Source organism: Octopus bimaculoides, chromosome 16 (genome assembly GCF_046866305.1).
Source record: "Octopus bimaculoides isolate indiv1 chromosome 16, ASM4686630v1, whole genome shotgun sequence".
Classification (NCBI taxonomy): Eukaryota; Metazoa; Mollusca; class Cephalopoda; order Octopoda; family Octopodidae; genus Octopus; species Octopus bimaculoides.
In genome coordinates this window covers 9683873-9693878 of record NC_142943.1, presented here as the reverse complement: position 1 = coordinate 9693878, position 10006 = coordinate 9683873, and the positions used below count along the sequence as shown (strand labels likewise).

At 42.1% G+C, this 10006-nt stretch overlaps 1 protein-coding gene across 1 annotated transcript in view; it reads left to right on the top strand.

Annotated features, from left to right (window-relative positions):
* The window catches only part of LOC149132271 (uncharacterized), a 249127-nt gene that overhangs the window by 99693 nt on the left and 139428 nt on the right, over positions 1–10006 (top strand). The gene's annotated exons all lie outside the window — the stretch shown is intronic.

The following is a 10006-nucleotide window of genomic DNA, read 5'->3' as shown; positions in this document are numbered from 1 at the left end:
CAACGACACACGTTACACCAACACAAATACACACAGAAACTGAGGAGTCAACTTCCCAAATTCCTACAACGACTCACGCTATACCACCTACAAGTGAAAGAACAACACAACCTGAGGATATTCTAAAAACTGACACTGCAGAACCTCTCACCATAACTACAAAACTACCGACTCAGTCAACTCTAGCCCAAGAAGTAGAAACATCTATGCCCACTACCATTTCTCATACCACAATGACACCAACAACTCAAACAACTATTGCTTCTTCAACAACAGAACATACGACTGTCACCGAACTCCCACCCATTGATACGTCTAGTACAGAAGCTACAACTATGACATCGACTGAAAAGACACCAGAAAGTACAACACCAACAAACACACTAGAAATGCTTACCACACATGTCAAAGACACAACGACACACATTACACCAACAACACAAATACACACAGAAACTGAGCAGTCAACTTCCCAAATTCCTACAACGACTCACGCTATACCACCTACAAGTGAAAGAACAACACAACCTGAGGATATTCTAAAAACTGACACTGCAGAACCTCTCACCATAACTACAAAACTACCGACTCAGTCAACTCTAGCCCAAGAAGTAGAAACATCTATGCCCACTACCATTTCTCATACCACAATGACACCAACAACTCAAACAACTATTGCTTCTTCAACAACAGAACATACGACTGTCACCGAACTCCCACCCATTGATACGTCTAGTACAGAAGCTACAACTATGACATCGACTGAAAAGACACCAGAAAGTACAACACCAACAAGCACACTAGAAATGCTTACCACACATGTCAAAGACACAACGACACACATTACACCAACAACACAAATACACACAGAAACTGAGCAGTCAACTTCCCAAATTCCTACAACGACTCACGCTATACCAACTAAAAGTGAAAGAACAACACAACCTGAGGATATTCTAAAAACTGACACTGCAGAACCTCTCACCACAACAACAAAACTACCAGCTCAGTCAACTCTAGGCGAAGAAGTAGAAACATCTATGCCCACTACCATTTCTCATACCACAATGACACCAACAACTCAAACAACTATTGCTTCTTCAACAACAGAACATACGACTGTCACTGAACTCCCACCCATTGATACGTCTAGCACAGAAGCTACAACTATGACATCTACTGAAAAGACACCAGAAACTACAACACCAACAAGCACACTAGAAATGCTTACCACACGTGTCAAAGACACAACGCCACACGTTACACCAACAACACAAATACACACAGAAACTGACGAGTCAACTTCCCAACTTCCTACGACTCACGCTATACCACCTACAAGTGACAGAACAACACAACCTGAAGATATTCTAAAAACTGACACTGCAGAACCTCTCACCATAACTACAAAACTACCGACTCAGTCAACTCTCGCCGAAGAAGTAGAAACATCTATGCCCACAACCATTCCTCATACCACAATGACACCAACAACTCAAACAACTATTGCTTCTTCAACAACAGAACATACGACTGTCACTGAACTCCCACCCATTGATACGTCTAGCACAGAAGCTACAAAAATGACATCGACAGAAAAGACACCAGAAAGTACAACACCAACAAACACACTAGAAATGCTTACCACACATGTCAAAGACACAACGCCACACGTTACACCAACAACACAAATACACACAGAAACTGACGAGTCAACTTCCCAACTTCCTACGACTCACGCAATACCACCTACAAGTGACAGAACAACACAACCTGAAGATATTCTAAAAACTGACACTGCAGAACCTCTCACCATAACTACAAAACTACCAACTCAGTCAACTCTAGCCGAAGAAGTAGAAACATCTATGCCCACTACCATTTCTCATACCGCAATGACACCAACAACTCAAACAACTATTGCTTCTTCAACAACAGAACATACGACTGTCACTGAACTCCCACCGATTGATACGTCTAGCACAGAAGCTACAACTATGACATCTACTGAAAAGACACCAGAAACTACAACACCAACAAGCACACTAGAAATGCTTACCACACATGTCAAAGACACAACGACACACGTTACACCAACACAAATACACACAGAAACTGAGGAGTCAACTTCCCAAATTCCTACAACGACTCACGCTATACCACCTACAAGTGAAAGAACAACACAACCTGAGGATATTCTAAAAACTGACACTGCAGAACCTCTCACCATAACTACAAAACTACCGACTCAGTCAACTCTAGCCCAAGAAGTAGAAACATCTATGCCCACTACCATTTCTCATACCACAATGACACCAACAACTCAAACAACTATTGCTTCTTCAACAACAGAACATACGACTGTCACCGAACTCCCACCCATTGATACGTCTAGTACAGAAGCTACAACTATGACATCGACTGAAAAGACACCAGAAAGTACAACACCAACAAACACACTAGAAATGCTTACCACACATGTCAAAGACACAACGACACACATTACACCAACAACACAAATACACACAGAAACTGAGCAGTCAACTTCCCAAATTCCTACAACGACTCACGCTATACCAACTACAAGTGAAAGAACAACACAACCTGAGGATATTCTAAAAACTGACACTGCAGAACCTCTCACCACAACAACAAAACTACCAGATCAGTCAACTCTAGCCGAAGAAGTAGAAACATCTATGCCCACTACCATTTCTCATACCACAATGACACCAACAACTCAAAAAACTATTGCTTCTTCAACAACAGAACATACGACTGTCACTGAACTCCCACCCGTTGATACGTCTAGCACAGAAGCTACAACAATGACATCGACAGAAAAGACACCAGAAAGTACAACACCAACAAGCACACTAGAAATGCTTACCACACATGTCAAAGACACAACGCCACACGTTACACCAACAACACAAATACACACAGAAACTGACGAGTCAACTTCCCAACTTCCTACAACGACTCACGCTATACCACCTACAAGTGAAAGAACAACACAACCTAAAGATATTCTAAAAACTGACGCTGCAGAACCTCTCACCATAACTACAAAACTACCCACTCAGTCAACTCTAGCCGAAGAAGTAGAAACATCTATGCCCACTACCATTTCTCATACCCCAATGACACCAACAACTCAAACAACTATTGCTTCTTCAACAACAGAACATACCACTGTCACTGATCTACCACCCATTGATACGTCTAGCACAGAAGCTACAACTATGACATCTACTGAAAAGACACCAGAAACTACAACACCAACAAGCACACTAGAAATGCTTACCACACGTGTCAAAGACACAACGCCACACGTTACACCAACAACACAAATACACACAGAAACTGACGAGTCAACTTCCCAACTTCCTACGACTCACGCTATACCACCTACAAGTGACAGAACAACACAACCTGAAGATATTCTAAAAACTGACACTGCAGAACCTCTCACCATAACTACAAAACTACCGACTCAGTCAACTCTCGCCGAAGAAGTAGAAACATCTATGCCCACTACCATTCCTCATACCACAATGACACCAACAACTCAAACAACTATTGCTTCTTCAACAACAGAACATACGACTGTCACTGAACTCCCACCCATTGATACGTCTAGCACAGAAGCTACAACTACGACATCGACTGAAAAGACACCAGAAAGTACAACACCAACAAACACACTAGAAATGCTTACCACACATGTCAAAGACACAACGACACACGTTACACCAACACAAATACACACAGAAACTGAGGAGTCAACTTCCCAAATTCCTACAACGACTCACGCTATACCACCTACAAGTGAAAGAACAACACAACCTGAGGATATTCTAGAAACTGACACTGCAGAACCTCTCCCCACAACAACAAAACTACCAACTCAGTCAACTCTAGCCCAAGAAGTAGAAACATCTATGCCCACTACCATTTCTCATACCACAATGACACCAACAACTCAATCAACTATTGCTTCTTCAACAACAGAACATACCACTGTCACTGAACTCCCACCCATTGATACGTCTAGCACAGAAGCTACAACAATGACATCGACAGAAAAGACACCAGAAAGTACAACACCAACAAGCACACTAGAAATGCTTACCACACATGTCAAAGACACAACGCCACACGTTACACCAACAACACAAATACACACAGAAACTGACGAGTCAACTTCCCAACTTCCTACGACTCACGCAATACCACCTACAAGTGACAGAACAACACAACCTGAAGATATTCTAAAAACTGACACTGCAGAACCTCTCACCATAACTACAAAACTACCAACTCAGTCAGCTCTAGCCGAAGAAGTAGAAACATCTATGCCCACTACCATTTCTCATACCGCAATGACACCAACAACTCAAACAACTATTGCTTCTTCAACAACAGAACATACGACTGTCACTGAACTCCCACCGATTGATACGTCTAGCACAGAAGCTACAACTATGACATCTACTGAAAAGACACCAGAAACTACAACACCAACAAGCACACTAGAAATGCTTACCACACATGTCAAAGACACAACGACACACGTTACACCAACACAAATACACACAGAAACTGAGGAGTCAACTTCCCAAATTCCTACAACGACTCACGCTATACCACCTACAAGTGAAAGAACAACACAACCTGAGGATATTCTAAAAACTGACACTGCAGAACCTCTCACCATAACTACAAAACTACCGACTCAGTCAACTCTAGCCCAAGAAGTAGAAACATCTATGCCCACTACCATTTCTCATACCACAATGACACCAACAACTCAAACAACTATTGCTTCTTCAACAACAGAACATACGACTGTCACTGAACTCCCACCCATTGATACGTCTAGCACAGAAGCTACAACTATGACATCTACTGAAAAGACACCAGAAACTACAACACCAACAAGCACACTAGAAATGCTTACCACACGTGTCAAAGACACAACGCCACACGTTACACCAACAACACAAATACACACAGAAACTGACGAGTCAACTTCCCAACTTCCTACGACTCACGCTATACCACCTACAAGTGACAGAACAACACAACCTGAAGATATTCTAAAAACTGACACTGCAGAACCTCTCACCATAACTACAAAACTACCGACTCAGTCAACTCTCGCCGAAGAAGTAGAAACATCTATGCCCACAACCATTCCTCATACCACAATGACACCAACAACTCAAACAACTATTGCTTCTTCAACAACAGAACATACGACTGTCACTGAACTCCCACCCACTGATACGTCTAGCACAGAAGCTACAACTACGACATCGACTGAAAAGACACCAGAAAGTACAACAGCAACAAACACACTAGAAATGCTTACCACACATGTCAAAGACACAACGACACACGTTACACCAACACAAATACACACAGAAACTGAGGAGTCAACTTCCCAAATTCCTACAACGACTCACGCTATACCACCTACAAGTGAAAGAACAACACAACCTGAGGATATTCTAAAAACTGACACTGCAGAACCTCTCCCCACAACAACAAAACTACCAACTCAGTCAACTCTAGCCCAAGAAGTAGAAACATCTATGCCCACTACCATTTCTCATACCACAATGACACCAACAACTCAAACAACTATTGCTTCTTCAACAACAGAACATACCACTGTCACTGAACTCCCACCCATTGATACGTCTAGCACAGAAGCTACAACAATGACATCGACAGAAAAGACACCAGAAAGTACAACACCAACAAACACACTAGAAATGCTTACCACACATGTCAAAGACACAACGCCACACGTTACACCAACAACACAAATACACACAGAAACTGACGAGTCAACTTCCCAACTTCCTACGACTCACGCAATACCACCTACAAGTGACAGAACAACACAAACTGAAGATATTCTAAAAACTGACACTGCAGAACCTCTCACCATAACTACAAAACTACCAACTCAGTCAACTCTAGCCGAAGAAGTAGAAACATCTATGCCCACTACCATTTCTCATACCGCAATGACACCAACAACTCAAACAACTATTGCTTCTTCAACAACAGAACATACGACTGTCACTGAACTCCCACCGATTGATACGTCTAGCACAGAAGCTACAACTATGACATCTACTGAAAAGACACCAGAAACTACAACACCAACAAGCACACTAGAAATGCTTACCACACATGTCAAAGACACAACGACACACGTTACACCAACACAAATACACACAGAAACTGAGGAGTCAACTTCCCAAATTCCTACAACGACTCACGCTATACCACCTACAAGTGAAAGAACAACACAACCTGAGGATATTCTAAAAACTGACACTGCAGAACCTCTCACCATAACTACAAAACTACCGACTCAGTCAACTCTAGCCCAAGAAGTAGAAACATCTATGCCCACTACCATTTCTCATACCACAATGACACCAACAACTCAAACAACTATTGCTTCTTCAACAACAGAACATACGACTGTCACCGAACTCCCACCCATTGATACGTCTAGTACAGAAGCTACAACTATGACATCGACTGAAAAGACACCAGAAATTACAACACCAACAAACACACTAGAAATGCTTACCACACATGTCAAAGACACAACGACACACATTACACCAACAACACAAATACACACAGAAACTGAGCAGTCAACTTCCCAAATTCCTACAACGACTCACGCTATACCAACTACAAGTGAAAGAACAACACAACCTGAGGATATTCTAAAAACTGACACTGCAGAACCTCTCACCACAACAACAAAACTACCAGATCAGTCAACTCTAGCCGAAGAAGTAGAAACATCTATGCCCACTACCATTTCTCATACCACAATGACACCAACAACTCAAAAAACTATTGCTTCTTCAACAACAGAACATACGACTGTCACTGAACTCCCACCCGTTGATACGTCTAGCACAGAAGCTACAACAATGACATCGACAGAAAAGACACCAGAAAGTACAACACCAACAAGCACACTAGAAATGCTTACCACACATGTCAAAGACACAACGCCACACGTTACACCAACAACACAAATACACACAGAAACTGACGAGTCAACTTCCCAACTTCCTACAACGACTCACGCTATACCACCTACAAGTGAAAGAACAACACAACCTAAAGATATTCTAAAAACTGACGCTGCAGAACCTCTCACCATAACTACAAAACTACCCACTCAGTCAACTCTAGCCGAAGAAGTAGAAACATCTATGCCCACTACCATTTCTCATACCCCAATGACACCAACAACTCAAACAACTATTGCTTCTTCAACAACAGAACATACCACTGTCACTGATCTACCACCCATTGATACGTCTAGCACAGAAGCTACAACTATGACATCTACTGAAAAGACACCAGAAACTACAACACCAACAAGCACACTAGAAATGCTTACCACACGTGTCAAAGACACAACGCCACACGTTACACCAACAACACAAATACACACAGAAACTGACGAGTCAACTTCCCAACTTCCTACGACTCACGCTATACCACCTACAAGTGACAGAACAACACAACCTGAAGATATTCTAAAAACTGACACTGCAGAACCTCTCACCATAACTACAAAACTACCGACTCAGTCAACTCTCGCCGAAGAAGTAGAAACATCTATGCCCACTACCATTCCTCATACCACAATGACACCAACAACTCAAACAACTATTGCTTCGTCAACAACAGAACATACGACTGTCACTGAACTCCCACCCATTGATACGTCTAGCACAGAAGCTACAACTACGACATCGACTGAAAAGACACCAGAAAGTACAACACCAACAAACACACTAGAAATGCTTACCACACATGTCAAAGACACAACGACACACGTTACACCAACACAAATACACACAGAAACTGAGGAGTCAACTTCCCAAATTCCTACAACGACTCACGCTATACCACCTACAAGTGAAAGAACAACACAACCTGAGGATATTCTAAAAACTGACACTGCAGAACCTCTCCCCACAACAACAAAACTACCAACTCAGTCAACTCTAGCCCAAGAAGTAGAAACATCTATGCCCACTACCATTTCTCATACCACAATGACACCAACAACTCAAACAACTATTGCTTCTTCAACAACAGAACATACGACTGTCACTGAACTCCCACCCACTGATACGTCTAGCACAGAAGCTACAACTACGACATCGACTGAAAAGACACCAGAAAGTACAACAGCAACAAACACACTAGAAATGCTTACCACACATGTCAAAGACACAACGACACACGTTACACCAACACAAATACACACAGAAACTGAGGAGTCAACTTCCCAAATTCCTACAACGACTCACGCTATACCACCTACAAGTGAAAGAACAACACAACCTGAGGATATTCTAAAAACTGACACTGCAGAACCTCTCCCCACAACAACAAAACTACCAACTCAGTCAACTCTAGCCCAAGAAGTAGAAACATCTATGCCCACTACCATTTCTCATACCACAATGACACCAACAACTCAAACAACTATTGCTTCTTCAACAACAGAACATACCACTGTCACTGAACTCCCACCCATTGATACGTCTAGCACAGAAGCTACAACAATGACATCGACAGAAAAGACACCAGAAAGTACAACACCAACAAACACACTAGAAATGCTTACCACACATGTCAAAGACACAACGCCACACGTTACACCAACAACACAAATACACACAGAAACTGACGAGTCAACTTCCCAACTTCCTACGACTCACGCAATACCACCTACAAGTGACAGAACAACACAAACTGAAGATATTCTAAAAACTGACACTGCAGAACCTCTCACCATAACTACAAAACTACCAACTCAGTCAACTCTAGCCGAAGAAGTAGAAACATCTATGCCCACTACCATTTCTCATACCGCAATGACACCAACAACTCAAACAACTATTGCTTCTTCAACAACAGAACATACGACTGTCACTGAACTCCCACCGATTGATACGTCTAGCACAGAAGCTACAACTATGACATCTACTGAAAAGACACCAGAAACTACAACACCAACAAGCACACTAGAAATGCTTACCACACATGTCAAAGACACAACGACACACGTTACACCAACACAAATACACACAGAAACTGAGGAGTCAACTTCCCAAATTCCTACAACGACTCACGCTATACCACCTACAAGTGAAAGAACAACACAACCTGAGGATATTCTAAAAACTGACACTGCAGAACCTCTCACCATAACTACAAAACTACCGACTCAGTCAACTCTAGCCCAAGAAGTAGAAACATCTATGCCCACTACCATTTCTCATACCACAATGACACCAACAACTCAAACAACTATTGCTTCTTCAACAACAGAACATACGACTGTCACCGAACTCCCACCCATTGATACGTCTAGTACAGAAGCTACAACTATGACATCGACTGAAAAGACACCAGAAATTACAACACCAACAAACACACTAGAAATGCTTACCACACATGTCAAAGACACAACGACACACATTACACCAACAACACAAATACACACAGAAACTGAGCAGTCAACTTCCCAAATTCCTACAACGACTCACGCTATACCAACTACAAGTGAAAGAACAACACAACCTGAGGATATTCTAAAAACTGACACTGCAGAACCTCTCACCACAACAACAAAACTACCAGATCAGTCAACTCTAGCCGAAGAAGTAGAAACATCTATGCCCACTACCATTTCTCATACCACAATGACACCAACAACTCAAAAAACTATTGCTTCTTCAACAACAGAACATACGACTGTCACTGAACTCCCACCCGTTGATACGTCTAGCACAGAAGCTACAACAATGACATCGACAGAAAAGACACCAGAAAGTACAACACCAACAAGCACACTAGAAATGCTTACCACACATGTCAAAGACACAACGCCACACGTTACACCAACAACACAAATACACACAGAAACTGACGA